The sequence below is a fragment of the Corythoichthys intestinalis genome, chromosome 16 (genome assembly GCF_030265065.1).
Source record: "Corythoichthys intestinalis isolate RoL2023-P3 chromosome 16, ASM3026506v1, whole genome shotgun sequence".
Lineage (NCBI taxonomy): Eukaryota > Metazoa > Chordata > Actinopteri > Syngnathiformes > Syngnathidae > Corythoichthys > Corythoichthys intestinalis.
The window spans coordinates 24,052,949-24,075,986 of NC_080410.1; positions in this window are offsets into that span (position 1 = coordinate 24,052,949).

Sequence of the window (23,038 nt, forward strand, 5' to 3'; positions counted from 1 at the left end):
ACTAGAAAAAATATTTCAATTTCTTTTCATAGAAAAGGATCTGCCATGCCTCTTGACGTAAAGGAAGCTTGTTTGTGAAATGGAGGTGGAGTGTCGTCCCCAGCAACGAAGTGTCCATATAGGCGCATTTTTGTTTGTTCAGTCATTACAAACCTCTCCATCACCATGTGAAGGCCCTGTTGTCTTAGTGGCGGCATCCCCCACTCCCACCATTCTCTGCCCCCCACACCACCACCCCCAGGCGCCTTTCATCTCCATCGTCACGGGAACAGGAGCCACAGGGGAGAGACGGTCGGCAGGAAATTAGGAGCGTGACAAGATAAGAGGCAGCGTTCTGTCTGTATCTGTTCCCTGGCAACCAAAGGGAGCAGCTGGGGATGACTAAGAAAAAAAAAAAAGGTATCCGCTGATACGAGCGCCGCCTTTGTCTTTTTAAATCCCACTAAAAAGTCTCACACTTTGCTAGAAGCCAAACGGCTGTAACACTATCTGGACTCATCGAGTCGATACTTCGGCGTAGTTCTTTGGGGCCCATCGCTCACTCCGCTTTATGGCCTGGCACATGAGCGCGGTCTGATAAAATGTTATTAAAGCGGCCTTCCAGCTTCCCAACAGCCGTAATGAAACTGCACCGGAACGCTTCTTGTCTGACGCACTTTGGGAGATGAGGAAAAAGTAAGCAGAAGAGTTGAAGTAACAGAACAAGCTTCAAGTTTGTTCCCTATAGTTAATGTGTAGATATAAAATCTCTGTGGCCTCGTACTGTATGGAGCAGTAGGGAGTTTAATTTAATAATTTAAAGCTAAATATGATGTACTGAACTAAACACAAACAGGACTAAAATGTGTGACTGTTTAATTTCCGATATGTAGAGAATTTAATTCGCAATAAAACGCACAATGTCCGTATATGCCAAGTAGAGAATTGGATGAAAACTGAGGTGGTTTAGATCGATTTATTGAGGGAACTTTACAATGTAAAAGTTAAGAAATACACATCTTCACGGACTAAAACTGTTAAAAAGTGAGATGGAACAGAAACGCCACGTCTTGAATCAAATAACAGCTGAAAAGTGTGAATACGTTTTCGTCAACGATGAGGACAACGACAATATTTCGTCAACAAACATTTTTTTATGGTGATGACGAGACGATAAGCTAGAAACGAGTTTTGGGAGACTAAAACTTAAGGCAAATGGCAGTGTTCGTCTGACGAGACAAAAATGTGCAATAGTTTCCGTCACGTGTTCACAATGTGTGACAAAAATATGTAGTTTGCCTGCATCGTAGCAGTGTCTGGTTGTGTCACTCGTGATGTGCTGCGCCTCACCGCTCCCTTCCCTTCCCTCACCAGTGTGTCGTCTCCAGTCTCCATGCAGGCTTGCACACACGGTAAGATTTATTTTCATGGCCAGAGAGAATATGCAATGTTGCCTTAGCCTTTAACCAGCCATGCAAATGGGTCAGGGGTTAAAAAGGTGAGAAGGGTGTGGAGGAAACATGTTCCAATACACTGTAGAACTAGGGCTACGACAAATTTTCTCCCGATTAGTCAGCAGACTATTTTTACTATTAGTCAAATAATCTAATTTTTCCCCCTTTTTTTTTCTAATTTAGAAATGAAATTTTGATGACTCTTATTAATTCACAAAAAACATTTTAGAACACTTAAATTCTTTATGAAAGTACCAAAAAAAAACACGTAAATAACAGCAATAAATCTCAAATAAACAATGAGGTCTAATGCTGATAGCATTAACTAGTGCAAAAGAATGGAATGTAAACAGATTCAGAACACTGATTTCGCCTTTCCAACATGATTCAAGACAATTCTTAAAAAAATATATCTAGCATTGATATTAAAGTATACTACTATATATAATAGTATAATAATTATTCATTGCCCATCAGATTTTTCATAAAGGGTGTCATTTTAAAGCTATTCTTAGTGTAGAATCTGAATTCTGAAGTATGTGGGATTAACTCCAGAAATCGTTATCTATATGACGAACATGAAATGCTTTTCTTTTGAAATGTTCACCGGAAGTATGATTGCTAAACCGCTAACCGTAAACTTTACATTTCGTAAAAAAAAACTCTTTTTGTCATTGCATGTGGTGTCAGTAATCTTTTTTTTCTTTTTTTTCGTTTGCCAATGCTCTTAACCAGCGACTTTTCATTTCTGAAGGGTCACCTTTTAACTGCAAGTTTACGTTTTGGAGAAGACTGCCAATGTTTTATAGCAGGCTAAAGTAGGTTGTATTTTTTTCCCCATTAGCCTCATTGTAGCAATGCTAACGTTTACAGCAGACATGTCCAAAGTCCGGCCCGGGGGCCAAATGCGGCCCGTAGTCAAATTTCATCCGGTCCCCAGCCTCTGTCATAAAATCAATAACATCTGGCTCGCACACAGACTTAATAAATTGGTCAGCAGTACTGCTACCAGCATATTAAGTAGTTTACACACTAAATGCTGCTCCTCATTTACCCACTATAAGGCAGCAGCACTCTAAGCAACAACACCCCATGTGACCCTTCCAATTTTCTAAAATGGCAACAATCGACAAAAAAAAGTAAGTTAACTGCGACGGCCGACGCTTCAAGAATAGGTGGAAATTGGACTATTTCTTCACTAAAATGCGCAAAAACTGTGCCTGCCTCATTTGCAAAGAAACAGTCGCTGGTGTCGTTTGAAATTGAATGATTCCGGTTCCAATTACAATTCCACGTTTCGATTCCGGTTCCGAATGGTTCTCGATTCTGATTCTTTTAAGAGGCAGAGTAAAAAAAAAAAAAGGCAGGGTATTAAAAAAAAATGCATGGTATATATTAAAGTCTTAACTTCTTGATAATTTTTTAAATCATATGAACTTCTCACATTGCTAATTTTAACTTGTATATAAATATCAGTCTTTGAACTTGAGCAATTATTTACCAATCGGCAGTCAGGGCATCGAAACATGGAATCGAAATGTTAAAATTCTAACGATTCCGGGAGCATCAGAGTGATAGAACCGGTTTCCATCGATGCTCGATGCCCAACCCTACAAACAAGACATGCTGACATGTACGACAAGATTACAGGGAAGATACGCAGTGAAAAATTGAAGCAACTTGAAGCTTGCATAATTTCACAGCAGCAGTATTTCGCAAGCCCGAGAGTGGAAATAGAATGCCACAAAGGCTAGTTGTGAGATTGTTGAGATTATGAATTTAAAAAAAAATAATAAAGCAAATGTGACACACAGAATGGCTTGCTAAAATCTGCTTAAATATGTTGTTCTACGTAAAGGACGTCAGCCAAGGTCGGCCCTCCACATTTTTACCACACCAAATCTGGCCCCCTTTGCAAAATGTTTGGACACCCCTGGTTTACAGTGTTTAATATAGATGTGTTTCCTCATTGTCTATGTCTGAACTTTATTTCTATGGCGTGCTGATGACAAATAAACATCTGTGAAAGGAACTGTTGTCTCATATGCCATCAACACGCACACACGCAGCGATAAAACACAGCCATGAAAATTACCGCCCTCATTTTTATTTACCGTGCGATGAATGAACTCATTGCATATCGCGACAGGCTTAGGACCTTTAATAAAACATGTCGTTAGTTAGTTAGATAGACTTACGATCTGCCAGCTTGTAATAGTCTCCTGTCATCTTCCGAAATTACAACTGGGTGACAGCGCTTTCGGTGTTCATTTGCAGCTGACGTGCAGCCAAGCTTGGCATTGAAGAGATAGGACACAACAGCATACCCTCCTTTGTTTCGTTGAAATAAGTCAATGTTTTGGCCACTCTGGTGCGCTTTTTTGGCTTTGTGCCACCTTCCCCGCTTGCATACCAAGCGTCCGAAATTAAAAAAAGATCTCCCGACCCACCCCCCACCTTAAAAATGTTCTCCTCAAATTTACACAATTCACGTAGGTCAGCGGTGAGAGGTGAGAGATTTTCATGCCTGCTGTAAAGGTCTGTGCTGAGTGATCATCACACACTAAATGTAACTCGTACTGTTAGCATAGCATTCGCGTTAGCATTAGGCTAATGAGCGTCCTCTTAAACTCCCAGACATATTTTTTGTACTTACAGTTTGTGGCATCCGGGTGGGTATAATTAAATTGAAAATAATGTATTATTTTCCTGCTGAGTGTGTATAATCACCAACTTGGAGTTGCCCTTGTAGATAGATGCTACAATATGTGCTTGTCTGTCAATCTTCAATCGGAATAGTTGGAAACCAGTATTTATGGAGGAAATATTTTTAATTTTACAGACAAAAATATTTTTAGAAAACGTCGACTAAAACTAGATGAAGTTTTTCATCAACAAAAACTAGACGAAGAAAAATACATATTGAGATGACTAAAATATGACTAATAAGTATTATTGTCCAAAAGACTAAGACGAAAATTAAAAGGGTTGCCAAAAACAACACTGGTGTGAATCTTCAGGTTAACTATTTTGGGACTGTTCACAATTCAAGCATAATAAGAACATGTACTGCAAAAGTGCTAAAAGGTTGTGTCAGAGAATTAACATGTAACAATTTACAGCAATTCAAATTTGCCAAGCCTGATGGCCCCATCAACCCTGGAGGTCGGAGCACAATCAAGAGACGTTTTATCGGTCACTTCCCCAGAGTGGACAATTAAAACAGCGAAAGTTTGCAGCGATAAGGGCGAGGAGTCATTTTCAAGAACAAAGTGGTGATAATAAGCTAGCGGGCATAGAAGGGATGAGATAAATCAGTGTGACATGCCAAATCAGCGGAAGAAAAGTGAGCATCTGCTTGCAGTTACAAGCTGATAAAAATCATTATGGGATGCGAGGCAAGAGGCATCTAATACTTTTGTTCACATTAACTCCCAATCTGATAGACACCTTTTCCCTGCTTCGTTTGACCTTTTAATTCTGAAGATAAAATTGATCTGTGGTGAAGTTGTAGCGAGATGTCGTGTGTGAAAAAAACATGCTGACCTTCAAGCGCATTGCACAGTTGGAGACCGGTAAGAAGGACAAAAATAAGTGTTTGACTGACCACTTGACATTTAGCTCACCGCCACCATTGTGCTATTACTGGACAAGCTACGCAGCTAAACGCAATGGTTGGTGTATCAACTATGACACCTAAGTGAGTTTTCTTCACCTAATCCAATTTTTTTGTTTCCACTCTTTCAATGGCGTACCGCAAGCAACACGTCACTTCCGCTCATTAATATTCATGACATTAGCTACCGTTGCCAAGTAGGGACAAGCCACCGTTTGTCCCTAATAGGAAATGAATGGAAATCGTGTACGAAGGAGATGTTTACAGAGCTAAACCTACCAATTCTCTTCGAAAATGATGTGCCTGGTGCCAAATTCACTGGCAAAGATGTGGAAGAACATAAAAATGTTCAGTTAAAGAGATGGCTTGAGTGTCGAAGGCTGAAAAAGACGAAAAAAACGAGCCGACCTAAGCATAGCTTTAGCTTTTTTATCGACGCGACAGACAATGACATTCTCCTGTTTCAACAAGCTATCCTTTACCATCAGCCCTGTCTTTCTTATATATCCTCTGGTTGTCTCTTACTGTTCTTGGGGGTAATTTAGTTAGCTTTGTGTAGCGATCGCAAATGCTACTCAGTGACAGCCAACGAACACTTTTAATTTTTTCATTGATAACACATCTTAATTCTATAATTTATTTACACTTCCCCCTTACTAAAGTTGTTTTATATGTATGTATATATATATATATATTAGGGCTGTCAAAATTATCGCGTTAACGGGCGGTAATTAATTTTTTAAATTAATCACGTTAAAATATTTGACGCAATTAACGCACATGTCCCGCTCAGACAGTATTCTGCCTTTTGGTAAGTTTTACAGCAAGGCTTTTTGTGCTGTCTAACAGCGAACTCTTGTGGTCGCTTTGCGACATGGTTTATTGTTTTCTTGCCAGTTCAATATGGCTGCACGACGTCTCGGGCTGACGCCTACGTTGTAATGTTGTGCTTATATGATCCTTGGACAAGATTTGTCCGTAAGTATGGTTGTTGTAAAGAATGCACATATTATGTTAGTAAGCGAAATGTTATATTTTTTGTATTAGACGCTTTTTGTTTATGTTTAGTGAATCTGTATAGCGTGCTAAGCTAACGTTGTTACTAATGCAATGCTTGTGTACTTTTTTTTGTAGTTTTACGACGGTCTAAAGAGGACAATGATTTGAGACAATTTTATTAATAAATCAGATGAAAAAGGAAGAAGTCTGATTATTAAGGCGTCGTTCACTAGCTGTCTAGCTTTGGAAAAAGTAGACACTTCGGAGTGAGGACAGCATAGACAGATTTAAATGACAGTAGAGTGAAATGCCCACTACAGTCCTTATGTACCGTATGTTGAATGTATATATCCATCTTGTGTCTTGTCTTTCCATTCCAACAATTTATTTTACAGAATATATATATACATATAATTTACAGAAAAATATGGCTTATTTTATAGATGGTTTGAATTGCGATTAATTGCGATTAATTACGATGAATTAATTTTTAAGCTGTAATTAACTCAATTAAAAATTTTAATCGTTTAACAGCCCTAATATATATATATATATATATATATAAGAGAAACGGTAACAGTAGCAGTCAGATACCATTGTAATTCTTTTCAGGTCATTCATTGTCAGACAGAAGCAGTACGGCACAACGTTACGCTAAAAAAATAAGTTAAAAATATAAACAAATAGGTCCATTTGGCAGTAAATGACGTCATCACTCAAAATTAATACTCAAGCCCCCTATTTACTGCAAAATGGACCCGGAGTGGTGCCATTTGTTTGTGCTAGTTGTTGGGATACCCCTCTGTTATTAGCCACGTTTACATGCTGACTTTTATTCATACCGATTCAAATCATTCCGAATGGAAATTTCAGATCAGCTGTTTACATGTCACTTCATCTGTTCCGATCCAGTGTTTACATGTGACTGCCTTTATTCCGAAAGGACGTTTGACAACTGCCATCTGACATGCGCAGATTAATCAAAACAAAGCGTCACGTTGCAAAACATGGCGATCGATCGTCGGAGTGCTGCTGTTTTAACTTTAACCCACTTGTTGTGTTTGTGGGGTCGTATCTGCTTCTGCTGTTTTGCTCTTTTGCCTTGTAGTAGCTGGTTTTCCACCGGTTTCTAATCTGGTCAACGCTCCGGTCTATTCCGACTTTGTGTAACCTCTCGTGAACTTTTTTAAATAGTTCACTGTTCCTCGTTTTACGCCCGTCTAAGCGAGCAATTATATTCAATTCTTTTAAAGTTTGAATTAAATACAATCTTCCCGCCGGACTCCAATTAGGTGCGCTGTGCTTGGAAGCCATGTTGCAAGTGACGTTACTTACGTCACAAAGTGACGTCACCACGTCAGTACGGAGCATGTGCAGAAAGAACGCAACCAGACACCATTCCGCTTCCCTGTTTACATGATATAATTTTACTTCTAATCGGTTTGGGAAAAGGAATATTCCACCCCTGTGAATCGGAATGAAATTCCATTCGGTTTGGGCCTGTTCATTCAATGAGGTGTTTATATGGAACACATTTATTCGGTTTGAACAAATATTCCGATTGTAATTGGAATATTTGGCTCCATGTAAATGTGGCAATTGAGAGCATTGGTACAATCCGTCAGCTGCGGGGGTAAGGTTACAGAAGTGCTGTGAGTGACGTGATCACTCGTAATGAATATCTCAATATCTATAAAACGATAGCAGCACAAACGATTATTTTTTTTAAAGCTTTTATAGCATTCCACCATTCATTTTAAGTGCAACAGTTTGGCTAGCACGGCACGGATTTCATTGCAACACTTGTATTTGACCATATTCGATGTTGCAGGTGGACTTAATACTTAATCATGCATTACATAACTGCGCTTAAGCGAACCGGCCATGAACCAAAATAAAAGCTCTGAGTTCCTATGAGTAATAATAGTGACAGCAGTGTGACTGGCAGACATATTTGCCTTTCTCCGTCCTTTGTGCCAATTCTTTCGCAGCAATGGCAGACTATTTTTTCCAGTTTACTCAACTGTTCATGAGACAAAACCTTTAGATAACAAACTGCAGTAGAAAATAATCATGGAAGAAGAAGCCAAGTGTAAAAGGGATCCAGGGATAGAAAGACTTGTAGTTCTTAAAACATAAACGTTATTATGAGTTAAAATAATTTGATGTTTCCGTTTTTATACAATTTGTATAATTAGTTGAACTAGTAAGTCGCCATTGTTGTTGACTTTGCAGGGCGGTGATGTCACATGGTTACGCTGCCCGGCTTCCAGAGTATGACTCTAGTGACATAAACATGTCATCAGTTCAACCCTTTCAGTTTAAACCCAAGAGGAACATTAATGAGCATGACAGCACCAGGGTTTACCCTACAAATTAAATATTGTGGCGCACCGCCACAACAAAATAAAAGCCACCACGCCATGCAAAACAGATGTTTTATTTATTTATTTATTTATTTTTTAAGGCCGTTTCAAACTAACGGATGCCTAATGTGAAGGGTTCAGCGGCAACCTATTCATTGTGTACTGTAATGTCCGTAACTATACCGGGCCACCTTAAAAAGTGAAGCTCGGATGGGAAGCTGTGACGTATAGGGAAGCGAGAAGGAGACAGCGGTCGCATGTCGTGGAAGCCCACCATTATTTTGTTATGCTTTTTCTTTATTATTGTTGCCACAATAAAGTGGCTAAGCCAGTTACTACATTTTGGATCGGACTTTTCGGCGAAAGTGAGCGGTGGACGGCCGTCTTGGACGGAAAGGCAAGTTTGAATGAATTTGCGCCGAGCGGCGGGTCAGAGTGCCGCCGCGCTAATGTGTCAACAACGACATCAATAGCAGAAAATGCAGGGCTGTTACAGCGGACAGATATATGCAATCACGGCTGACGAAACCTTGATAAATGCACTTTTTTTCCCCCCGTTTCACGAGCTCTGGGACACTCGAAAAATGTCTCTCGTACCTCTCCTTGCTAAGCTAAATGGTACCTTGATGTGAGTTTCTGTGGAAAAGTAGTTCACGCACAACAACAACAAAAAAAACTATTCACCTTCTCACCGAAACAAGTAAAACTCTTTACACGGCAATTACAATTTCCCCCTACACCTTGAAATGGCTCCATTACAAGGACGTAGGTTTAGTATCAATATTGGTGGGGACGCTATAACAGCATAACCTGCATGTACACTTTTTGCTGGGAACAGGAAATTAATAAAACCAAACTGATTAGGTGAACGGGGGTCAGGGCTTAATTTCTCACCAATATGAACCTAATTGATTGATAGGCTAAATCAGGGGTCATGAATTAAAAATACTCTGGGTCCGAAATTAAAAAATTACAACAATCTCAGGTCCGGAAATATTTTTAATGCTTCTTTTTTTCCAAAAAATACAAACGTATTTTTACGTGGCCATGCTGATAATTACAACATTCAAAAATGTAAATAAAATATAAAAGGTGCATAAAACTAAAAAAGTGCTTTAATTGAATCATTAAATAGCAACATAAGAGCATTTTCAAGACTTTTTCTTTTCTTTTTTTTTATTGTGGATGCTGACAGGGGGATTTGCTTTATTTTTTGACAGACCTCTTCTTTTTGCTTTCCATCAACAAAGTTTCAGGAACTACACTCATACAATCTTTGACAATTGGTGCGTCACTGAAAGACTTTTTGTTTTGACCCAATATCCACTCTATTCTGAGGGAAGAATTCATTTGCGCGTTGCTGTGCAGTGAATAAATGAACGGATGGCAGAGTTCATAGGGAAACTTTGCAAAAAAAAAAAAAAAGCTGCGTGCTTTGTCTCATAGTGCCTTTTCAAATTGCTGCTTTTTACAAGCGCTGCCGTCTCTGATCGAGTCTCAGATGAGGCATAGCGGTCTTGTGCTGCCGCCAGGTAAAATGAACAAAAATGTGTTGGTCCACTCCTCCTTAAACACTCTTTTTTCTGCATCAATCTTGCGTAGTTTCGAGCACGCCATTTGCCGTACCTTTTCGCCTCTTCCTCCAGTTTCAGGCTCAGTTTTTGGCTGTCACTCGGCGGAGTCTGGAAAGCGAGTGTGAGACATGCTCTTCTAAAAATAACTTTCAAATGCTTCACTCTCATTGGCTGGCTCATCCGCGTCACCGCTAAGGTTTTTGTATGTTGCCCGCCTCCACTCTGCAAACTCGCAGAAAAAAATGATTTTGTTGTTGCAACGTGTATTAGTCCGGACAGCTTGAGATCCGGTCCAGACGGCTTGGAAGTCCGGAACCGGACCGAGGTCCGCGGTTCCGTGACCACTGGGCTAAATTATCAATGCAAAAATAAATCTGTATTGACTTGTACTAACTTTCACACTGCAAATTTATAACGTTTCAATCTGATAATTTTTCTTAAATCTATTTGAATATTTTTTTCCATCTTGTTTTGCGTGTTAAAGACTAGTTAACAGATTAATGGGTCAGATTATTCAATTTACTTTAGGTAAATATTACCATTTGTTCTTATTAAGCCCATACATCTAAAGGTTGGCCATTTTTCACCAAAATCAAGGGGGAAAATGATTTCAAATAATGTTTTGAACAATATCACTTCTTGAAAGAAGAACATTTCTGACGAAAAAAAGCTTTTTTTTTTTTTAGATTAAATATACTCACTTTTTGCTTAAAATAAGAGTGTTAAGATTATTTTCAGATAGCTGTTTTTTTTATTTCAAGAAATCTGAGTAAAATTTAGAAGCACTGGCAAATAATTTCACTTATTTCTAGTAGATTTACACTGAAAACAAGGGAATTCAACAGTCATCAGCCAATCAAACGTGCGTTTGAGCAGGGAAAATGGTGTCATTGTAAGTCTGAACATAATGAAAGTAATTCACTTAATAATGGTGGGGTCAATTCTATCCTTACAAAATATGTGAAGACAATCTAAATGACCTCTATAACGGACCTCATTATATCATGCAAATAAGGTTGCCTAAAAGTTGGTGGGGACAATATGAGCATCCTGAAAAGTTCCTAGTGTTATGTTCCTAACGTCCCTATCCATTAACAGAAGGACTAATGTTGTGTTAATGTAGTACATTAAGGACTACGAGATGTAAGTAGTACTATTGCTACAAGAAAAAAAAGTATTACGTAGGGTAATGTAGCTGTAATCAGCTATGCATTTTAAGTACATGTACCGTAGCTGAGAGCTACAACATTAGCCTGGCTAATGAAATATTTCAAACAGATCTTTGTTATGGTTCTTCTTGGGTAACAAAATGTGAAGAAAAAATTAATTTGTCATGATATGATGCAATTTTGACTCCGATGCAGCCCACCACCGCAGCTTAAAAAAATCCTAGGGGAAACTCTGAGCACTGTCGATATTTCACAAAACAAGCAGCAAAAGCAAAATGAACAGGAAAGACGGGATGAGACGAGAGTATCGAAAAAAAACACACAAAAAAAACGATGTTCTGCCAAAATGTGCTACACCGGCGAAACGTCTACAAGAGGTGAATTTGGCCCCCAAAGTACTACCGTGCGCTTTCAGCTTATTTTGTTTAGATGCATACAGACAGAACATATACTAAAGTTGCCTTAAGAAAATACTTAAACGTAGTAATATCAAAAAAGGGTGGTTTAAATATGCTACGTGACTAATGTGGTCAACAGATCAACAAACTGCTTTCAAGCTACCACAAGAAAACGCAATGCTTAAAAGTATGAGAGGGAACACATGCAAAATGTATTCTGAGGCAATGAAAAGGAAGTAAAAGACTCAATAAAAACACAAATAGTAAATACTCGCCGCTATTAACCGATGTGCGCATGTGTTGGACGTCTCGCCGCATAGAAGGAATTGGAGTACCCCCGGTAGTGTTCGTCTAGTGACAGTGACAATCTACGTCATCACCGAGGCTCCATTGCGCACATAAAACATGGCACCCTCTGTAGGTCAAAACATGCAATGGCAATATTTTATGTGTTTCTAATAACATATTTTAGTAAAAGAGAACAATTGTGGCTTATTAGAGCCTTTAAGGAAGAAGCAGCAGTTGTCTATTCCTCTTTCCCTCGCTTAATGTGTCATGTCCAGTTTGGAAGAAAAATGGAGAGTTAAAATTAAAATATATTTAATTTGAGGTACAAGCATGGTCATACAACACATAAAACTAATAAGCTTATTGGTGACAGTGGTGACATTGGTCGTCATTGTCGTGATGTGAAATGTTCACTAGACTTGGCTTGGCTTGCCTGCAGCTTTCAACCCTGCAACCGCACAGATTATTTGAGTGAATACGGCCAGATAAAACCCTGGAAAAGAACTCTCCGGATCAGGAAAAATGTAAAGAGAAGATTTTCAGACGGCTGACTCACCATCAAGTGGATGAGCAACGTCTGCATTCCACATCATTTATTCAAACAGCAGTCTTGGTGTTGCTGATATTATAATCTTGCTTCCTGTCGTACAGCCCCCAGCGGCACCAGAGGCTTCCAAATGCTACTCGCCATTTCGAAAACCTTTGCTGACCGCCACCACCCGTTTTGCTTTTTTCCTCCCTGCTCGCTCGCGAAGCTGCCCGACCAGCTGGCCGGCACCGGTCGCCCCAGGCTGCCTTGGATGTTGATCAAGCTCTAAAGTCTGGCTCCTGCATGTTGGTGTCCTTGCCAAAAAAAACCTACAAATGTCTGTTTTGTGGTTCTAAATATTTTTGGTGCCGATAAAAAGTCACACTTGTGGCTAGGAGGGAGTACGAAATTTCATTCAACTTGTGAACTTTTTAATGCCCTGCTTATACTCATTTGGAGTTCAAATGAAATCACTGTCAATGCGTACTTATAATAATTTTCATACCAGGACACATCACAAAATTACATTTTTAAATCTTGTGCACCAATGGTCGATATTGAGATTTCAATCTCAATCAAATCAGATTTACCTATCCTTGTCATTGCATTCTATTTATCATATAGTTTGAAATTACTGTCAATGGCATTCAACTCTGAGGTGCTGATGCTTCTAGCATCAGTATTAGGGAACAAGTCAGTGATGTGATAGATCACCACATAACACAAAGATACGGGACATAAAAATAACCCACTTTCTTCAACACCCAGAAATATAATAATATTTTATTCAAATGTATAACAAGTGAAAATGACAAGAAGTTGAGTTATTAATTAAAGAAAAAAATAGGTGGATGGTATTCTTAAGTTATTTCTCAAATTCTTGTGAAGGCAGAATCACTTTTTCTGGATTTCTGTTAATATTTGCCTAAATCGGATGTGTTCAGTAAGATACATCTTTCGCGGCCTGGTTTTGCACGCCCTCTCGCTAGCACATTTCATCATTTGCACTCAGCGTTATTCACACCTTTTATCCTCTCGGCTGCAATCATTTGCTGAAGTAATAACCCCTGGTCCCTCAAGGGATTGATTAAATTAACACGCAAAAAAAATGAATAAATAAATACTGAAACAATTAGGGATGTCCCCAATCCGATCACATGATCAGAAATCAGGCCCGACCACATCATTTTCAGAGGATCGGAATCAGCTTTGTAAAATGTATCTCTTCATTTTTACTTTAAATACTAACTTATAGACTCCAATAGGTGTACAATCAATTTTGAGTGGGAGGCCGATCATTCACATACCTCCGATTCAAATTGGATTGGACGTTTATCACCATCAATGGCAGTGTCATGATCATTCAGTGCCATTCTTCCCAGTTGAAATGGGTTTGATTTTAACTAGATTTTTAATTGAAGTGAATGAGTTAAGGGCTACAAGCAACAAAAGAATCCAGAGATATATGGATATTGCAATTTATACATACTACGTTCTATATTATATAGTGTATTTACACTACAGAAACAAGGGGGGGGGGGGGGGGGGGGGATTCCAGCTTCAGCAAAAAAAAAAAGTTTAAAAAATTTTTTATAATAATAATAATCCCAACCAAGATAGCTCAATGTATCACACTGGTTAACCGATTTTTTACACAAAAATATTTATGTAAAACAAAATAACAAAATGCAACCTGTTTCAAAAAAGGGATTTTTTTAATTCTTTTTTTTTTTTTTTTGCTTCATTGAGACCACTGCTGCACCAATAACCAACTTATATGGCTATAATACTGGAATAGCTTTGTTAAATTGGGGAAAATGGACAATTGGATGTGCTTTTTTTCCTCCTTAATACATTTACGAGCGATATGATTGGGGCTCGGTATTGGCAGATACTCAAAATCAGGTGATTCAGACTCGGACTCACGTTCAAAAAAATGTGATCGGGAAATACCTAGTAACAAATGCCGATTTACAACATCCATATAACACTTGTCAGATGACCAAAAATATTGGAAATAGAGTGAGAGATCAAGTGTGCGCAGATTAAACTTGACGGATGACGACCAGGATTCATGGCTTAACCGCTACACGTCTGTCTTCGTCGGATTTGTTGCATAATTTTGACGTCGCTCACACATCACGGGGCAAAGAAAAAAAGATTTGGTGACAGCGGGTAAAGACTGCGGCAAGGATTCATGTATATTTTGTCAGCTGAGTTCTACTAGAATTCCAAACCACACTACTTGTCGTATCCATGCAAACAAGTAGGCCTTATTGTCCAGAACAAAGAACGGTAGCATTTGTCACACTTGTACTAAACAATGAGGCCTTTCCTGATCACAAACATGTAATTTGTTTAAAGTTGTGTTAAATCAATCAAATACCCTAAAGCAAGGAGCCGCATGCTGCTTTAAAGTTAATAGAATTTTTACTGATATTTGTAATTTTTTTGGTGTTATATTTTGTATTATTTCCTGAAAAAATTCTGATTGTTTTTTTCTTAAAAGGATACATTGATGTGGTTGCCAATAGGTGTCAATAGATTTTTTTGTTTTTTTCCCCCCCAATTTCTTTTATTTATTTATTTTTTTTACATATTTGTATTTTCTATTTCAATATTGTTTAATCTTAAAATAGCACTATATTATGGGGGGATTTGCTCTTCCTTTTCCTTTTGGGGCATTTACGGGTCATTTCCTGTGGATCTTGTAGTATTTACAGGTCACCTACTGTTGATTTTGGTTTACTGAAAAGGAAGTGATTCTAGAATGTCCTCTAATTAATAGGAAGTGACTCAAAATCAACATGAAGTAACTTACAAATGCCCAGAAATAAATATGAAGTGGCCTATAAATGCCAACAAAAGACTGGCTGTGAATGCTCTGGTTTCAGTGCCATTGGCGGTGCTAAACGTTCAGTCCAGTCAAAATAAATTAGATATACGCCGTGAATGGCAGCCAGTGAGATCACGTAGACATTATTCTAATGGAAGATTTTGGTAGCAACTGTAGAGATATATTTCCATTTAGACCCCGGAACAAGTGGAAGATGATGGATGGATAGATGGATGGATGTACATGAAGCTCGTGGAAGACTGCAAATATAAATGGTACGCTCTCCAAGATTGTGGTCAGAGAGATGTGTCCTGATCAATCAGCTTTAAACTACTTTTACTTTAATACAGTGGTATGAAAAAGTATCAGAACCTTTTGGAATTTCTCACATTTCTGCATAAAATCACCATCAAATGTGATCTGATCTTTGTCAAAATCATACAGATGGAAAAAAACTGTCTGCTTTAACTTAAACCACCCAAACATTTATAGGTTTTCATATTTTAATGAGGATAGTATGCAAACAATGACAGAAGGGTGGAAAATACGTAAGTGAACCATCACATTTAATATTTTGTGGCCCCCCTTTTGGCCGCAATAACTTCAACCAGACGCTTCTTGTAGCTGCAGATCAGTCTGGCACAACGATCAGGACTCCTCAGATTCCTGGGATGTCTGGCATGAATCAGTGTCTTTAGGTCATGCCACAGCATGTCAATGGGGTTCAAGTTTGGACTTTGACTTGGCCACTCCAGAAGGTGTATTTTGTTCTTTTGAAACCATTCTGAATTTAATTACTTCTGTGTTTTGGATCATCATCTTGTTGCAGCATTCATCTTCTTTTTAGCTTCAAGTGTCTGACAGACGGCCTCAGGTTTTCCTGGAAAAAATCAAGATAAACTTTTGAATTCATTCTTCCATGAATGATTGCAAGTTGTTCAGGCCCTGAGGCAACAAACAGCCCCAAATCATGATGCTCCCTCCACCATGCTTCACGGTGGGGATGAGGCGTTGATGTTGGTGAGCTGTTCCATTTTTCCTCCACACATGACGTTGTGTGTTACTCCCAAACAATTCAACTTTGGTTTCATCGGTCGACAAAATATTTTGACAAAACCTCTGTGAAGTGTCCAAGTGCCTTTTTGCGAACATTAAACGAGCAACTTTTTTTTTTGACAGCAATGGCTTCCTCCGTGGAGTCCTCCCATGAACAACATTCTTGGCCATAGTTTTACATAGAGTTGAATTGTGCACAGAGATATTGGACTGTGCCAGTGATTTCTGTAAATCTTTAGCAGACACACTAGGGATCTTTTTTACCTCTCTGAGTACACAGCGCTGAACTCTTGGTGTCATCTTTGGAGGACAGCCACTCCTTGGGAGAGAAGAACAGTGCCAAATTCTCTCCATTTGTAGACAACTTCTCTGACTGTCGATTGATGAACATCCAAACTTTTATAGATGGGTTTGTATCCTTTCCTAGCTTTATACAAATCAACAATCCTTGATCGCAGGTCTTCAGACAGCTCTTTTGATCGCAGGTCTTCAGACAGCTCATTGACCAAGCCATGATGGGCACACACATGACTTAAAATGTTTGGTAAAAATCGATTTCAATTGCTATTTAAGCCTCCTTAGGCAGAGGGTTCACTAACTTATTTTTCCCCCCTTCTGTCATTGTTTGCATACTATCGTCATTAAAATATGAAAATCTATAAATGTTTGGGTGGTTTTAGTTAAAGCAGACACTGCTTTTCCATCTGTGTGATTTTGACAACGATCAGATCACATTTGATGATTTTATGCAGTAATTTGAGAAATTCCAAAAGGTTCAGATACTTTTTCATACCACCGAAAATGTATATATCTCAGGTGATTAATGCTTTCGTTTTGTTACTGAATTGTGAGTCGTCACCTCCTGTTCATTAAGTGAATTAAAGAACCTTTAAAAAGGAATTACTTTCTTTTCCTTCACAATCTGTTGGTTCCTTTTTTTAAACAGTGACACCTTTTTAAAATTATATACAGTTGTACCTCGACATACGATCGCATCAGCATACGATCCTTTCGACATCAAACGTAAAACTTGACTTGTCATATGTCACAACACGCTCGAAATATGATGATTTATGTAGGCATATCCCAAACGACTAATTTTCTCACGATTAGTCAGCCGTCTATTTTTACAATTAGTCGACTAATCTAATATATATATATATTTTTAACTAATTTAGCAATTAAACTTTTGTTGGCGCTTATTAATTCACAAAAACATTTTGGAGCATTAACTAGTGTGAAAATAATGAACAGACTCAGAAGACTGACTTCGCCTTTCCAACATGATTCAAAACAATTCTTATAAAAATATATCTAGCGTTAATATTATAGTATACTACTAAATATAATAGTATTATAGTAATTATAATAAATATTCATTGCCAATCAGATTTTTCATAAAGGATGTCATTTTAAAGCTATTCTTAGTGTAGAATCTAAATTCGAAGTATGTGGGATTAACTCCAGAAATCCTTATTTGTATGACGAACATGATGTGCGTTTATTTTGAAATGTTCACCGGAAGTGCGTTCGATAAACGGTGAACAATAAGCTCTACACTTCACAAAAACAAAGCACTTTTTGTCATTGCATGTGGTGTCAGTAAAAGATTTTTTTTCTTTTCATTTTTTCGTTTGCAAATGCTGTTAACCAGCAATTTTTCATGTTAGAAGTGCCACCTTTTAACCGCAAGTTTGCGTTTTGGAGAAGACTGCCAATGTTTTATAGCAGGCTAAAGTAGGTTGTCTTTTTTCCTCATTATCCTCAATGTAGCAATGCTAACGTGTTTAATATAGATGTGTTTTCTTATTTTGTATGTCTGAACCTTAATTCTATGGCGTGTTGATGCTTAATAAACGTCTGTGAAAGGAACTGGAGTATCAAATGCCATCAACACACACAAATGTACGCACGAACGGACGCGGCGAGAAAATGCAGCCTTGAAAATTACCGCCCCTATTTTTATTTACCGTGCAATAAAGGTACTCATAGCATATCGCGACAGGCTTAGCAACTTCAGTAAAACATGCAGTTAGTTAGATGGATTTACGATCTGCCAGCTTGTTGTCTCCTGTTGTCTTCCAAAATTACAACTGGGTGACGGCGCTTTAGGTGTTCATTCAAGGCCGACGTGCAGCCAAGCTGGCATTGATGAGACAGGAGACAACAGTTTATCCTCTTTTGTTTCATAGAAATAAGTCAATGGTTTGGCCACTCTGGTGCGCTTTTTTTTAGCTTTGTGCCGCTTTTTCCTATTGCATATCAAGCGTCCGACATTCTCAACTTTTCACACATATATTTTTTTTAACCCTTCATCAACCGTCTTCGGGATGTTGTGCTCGTCGACGCATTTACGTCATTGATGACGTCGACTAGTCGGAAATGCACTAGGTTTATGACAGCGTAGCAATTTCATTGTTTTACCGCAAGGCGAACGCACAGCAGATCTTCTTGTGAGAGGAATCAACATGGGTCCCTAAAAAGTTAGTGCAGATGGTGAAAAAAGGAAAAAGGTGACACTTACCTTTGAAATTACGTTAAGAAGGAAATAATAGAAAAAGATTAGCGTGGTGTGCGCGTCAGTGAACTACCTGGACAATAGGGCAGGAATAGGTCTACGATCTCGACAGTCTTGTAACATCGGCAAGGAAGTGGCCAAATTCGTCATGTTTGAATCGTTTAATTCACTTTTGCAACACAACATGGCTACTGTCCGCCATAACCGAAACCTTCACTTCAGTTGTCTTTCTCTCTCTCGTCAGTCACACGGTGCGTTAAGCAACAACATACACAACACAACCGCCACATTATAACCCGTTAGAACACATTATTATATTATTATTATTATTATTATGATTTGTATTCAGAATTTGTTTTTTGTGTTTATTTGCTATTTGTAATTTTAACAGCAGTATTTATTAAGGATTTTGCATAGTTTTTTTTTTGCTGTGGAACTAATTAATTGAATTATAATGTATTCTTATCGGAAAATCCCGCTCGACATACGACCAGTTCGACTTATAAACCAGGTACTGGAACAAATTAAATTCATATGTAGCGGTACCACTGTAATCGATTCTTGCACAACAGTACCTTTTTGGGCTACAAAGTTACCATGATATATTGTCACACCCCTAAGCTATATATAAAAATAGAATGTTTAATATATTTTGTTTTCTTGCATTTTGTATTATCTAGTCTGTAGTGGCTTGTGTCATGTCACTGATTATTTTCTGATACAGTAATGGTCCATTTCTAGGTAATTTTCCAATTCATTTTTGTAATTGTGATATACGTCTTACGTCATGATGAAGCTGTGTGTACATGGCCCAAATTGTTTGTCCCCTGCCGCTCTATAAGCCAATCCCCGCTGTATTTTAGCAGCATTGTGAAACAATACTGTGTGTTGTGTGTGTGGGCAAACTAATGACACATCAAATAAAAGCATGAATGCCAAGTTTTTTTTCTTTTGTGTGTGTGTGCAGGATTGGCTCCAACACCCATAATTACTGTGAATAAACAATAAAAAAAACTAACTTGGTGATGCTTATTTGGGCTGCCAGAATTTTCTTTTATAGTTGTTAAGACTAGAGAAAGTTGTACTTCTCTACTCAGTCCAGACGCAGTTACCCACACAAATCAGAATAAGACTCTTTCGGCTCCAGTTTGAGCCCAATTAGCTCTTCAGCTACTTTCCTCAAAAGCAAAGTTTGTATACTTAACTGTCTTCTAAGTGGAAATAACTTCCAGTATTTGCAGTTGATAACACAAATTGGAAAGTTTAATGAGGAAAAGTATTTTGCAAATACAGGTGGCTTTTTTTAAGGGACCAAAAATAATATTTCTTTCATAGTACGCCGACTGTTAAAATGTTCAGTTGCTTTTTGGAAAATTGCCTGTACATACGGTTAATCAAGGTTCTATGGGGCTATCTGTTAATGTGGCTTTTTCGTGCTCCCATTAAGGTTGTCATTCAAATTCAAAATAGTTTGGGCCATAACACGGCTGTTCATGTAATGAACCCCAAAGGTACTGCGTGCTTCCCTAGAGGTTTCAGGCTCAGCTGGCATTCAGCTAAGCGTCCCTTAGGAAACATCCTCGTCTGGGACGCCGAGTTAACGTCGATGCGGTCGCGGGGAAAAAACAAACAAACCTCCCGTATGCACCTGAGCTGTCAAGTTCTTACGTGTGAGTGGTCACAGAGCCTCTAGAAAAAAACTGACAATGAAATGACGGCTCACTTTCCACTGAGGAGGAAGATGAAGAAGATGGACTCTACCTTTGATAAACAAGCCTGCACACAATGGAGGGTGATCGCGGTCACGTGGATTGCTAGAAGGCTAAAGGCTCTATGCCAACAAGCAGACAAAACAAAACAGCACTGTTAAGTTAGAAACTACACGAACATGCAAAGGTGTTGATCATATCAGTGACATCATGCGGTCAAGTTTAAGCTTGGTGAGGCATTGATGTTGAAGTCAAATTCATTGATTTATTAGCCAAACGGAAGGGCTATATTTTTATTTGAATTAGCTGTTTGACACTTTAAAAAAAAAAAACGTTTTAAAAGAATTAAAAAATATTGGAAAATATAACAACTGTACTAAAATGATTTAATGTTACATAAAATGTAAAAGTAACATTTTATAAACTAACAAAAAAAAATTAAGAACAAAAGTATCCTAAACAAAGATGAGCTGTTTTCTAAGGTAAAATAAAAAATTTCTATCATTAATCTTCTGAACTGCTTATCCTCACGAGGGCTGCGGGGGTGCTGGAGCCTATCCCAGCTAACAATGGGCAGTATACCCTGAGCTGGTTGTCAGGCAATCGCAGGGCAGGAAGGGTTGTAATTATTTTTAAAATATATAAAAACACATAGGTTAAATTTTAACAAAAAATGTTTTAAAATTTTGTAGAGGGTTAGGTGTAGAGGGGTATAAATTGTACCAGAAAAAAAGCTGTAATTTTACATGAATGAGGTGTGATATTTTTTTTCCACATTACATACTCTACATTTCATTTTTACACTATTTATTTATTTGTTTTTTTTTATATATATACTGTAGCTACACAGTTAAAAAACAAAGACCTCCACTCGCAAAAGTTGCACAGGTCTAAAATAAGACTATTAATGTAAATCTTCAAAAAGTTGCATTGTTTAAAATAAGGCATATAAGATACTATATTCACAGTAGCCACAGTAGAGCACAAACAATATGAGTTGTCTGACGCTGTCCTTTCAGCTCTATGAATAATGTGAAGACTACAGTGAACTGGCTGGGCCGCTGCAGCACTCACAAGGTCACCAACATTTCAACCGACATTATCTGTTTTTCCTCTAGGGTCTTCAGAATGAATTCTCATTGGCAAACTGTGACAAACACTGGCACAAAAAGATGCACAGACACACACACGCACACAAGTCGAGATTGATTATATACGAGACCGAAAGCAACATCTATGGTCCTCAATGTCAGTACTACCCTAAAAATGTACCATAACAAAAAAAAATATGAGCTGTCATTATGAGCAATAAAAGAAAGTCATGGAAGTGATAAAGATCACAAAACAGTGCTCCTGTTCAAATAAAAATTGAGGTTAAGTAGAAATACTGCCAGCTGTATTTAATATATTTAATACAGTGTGTCTGCTCAGATGTTCCTAACCTGCATTATTAGAAATTACAACCTCCGGTTGTGCTCGCCTGCAGCACACACGGGAGTTCCATCATAATCGTAATCATTTAAAAATGTAATTAACGTGGATGTCACCGCTATCTTTTATCATCTGCTTCCTCTTCTTTCGAACGCCCACTAGAGTCTTTGTACATGCTGTGACAATGGGAGTCCCTGTAGTCACACAGGTGTTTGTGTGCATCATGTATCACATGATAATTCATAACATCAACATGCTAATGGTGAATTTATTCACACCTTTTTACTGACACTACACTTGCACAACCACATAAACTCTACACTACAAAACTAACCTGTGCATATAATTGCCACAAAATGGCACTAATACAGAACAAAACACTCACTATGTCACACATTACCACAAAAAGCCACACAACTCCACAATATGGCAACGAAAAGGGCCATGCGGCATGTTTTGTTCTCCGTTCAACTGCAGTGCTTGGTGCAATGGTGACTTTTTAAGATAGAAATGGGATGCAAGTAAGAGCTGGAATTTTCCCCTTTCCATTATTTTGACAAGCAAGACTTCAATCGATATTTTGTCACGCTTCCATTGGAGCATCAGGCTCAGGAAACCAGAACGGATTAAGTTTGCGCAGCCCTCTCTCCACGAACCTCAACAAAAACTATATGTCATTGTTTGCCACTGCCAGAGCAAAGTCATATCAATCCAAATTTATGAAAGTTTGCACTTATTTGCAAAGGACACCGTTGCATATTAACCCTTAATAAGTGACTATTTTTAGGTAATTTAGAAAACAATTAACCCCATAAAGACCTGGCAACCACATACTTACTACGATATAAATCTTTGGTATATTTATTATTTTTTATATATATATATATATATTATATATATATATTTTTTTTAATTTAATTTCATTTTTTTATTGCCGTAAAAGGTGCACCTGACTATAAGCCGCACCACCTAAGAAATATAATTTCCTAAGAAAATGATATATGTATAAACCGCATGCTTTGGCAATATATTTTATACATTTTACATATTTACATTACATATTTTCATATTTACAATCAAAACCAAGCAGTTTATCATCCTGTAAAAATCGATTTA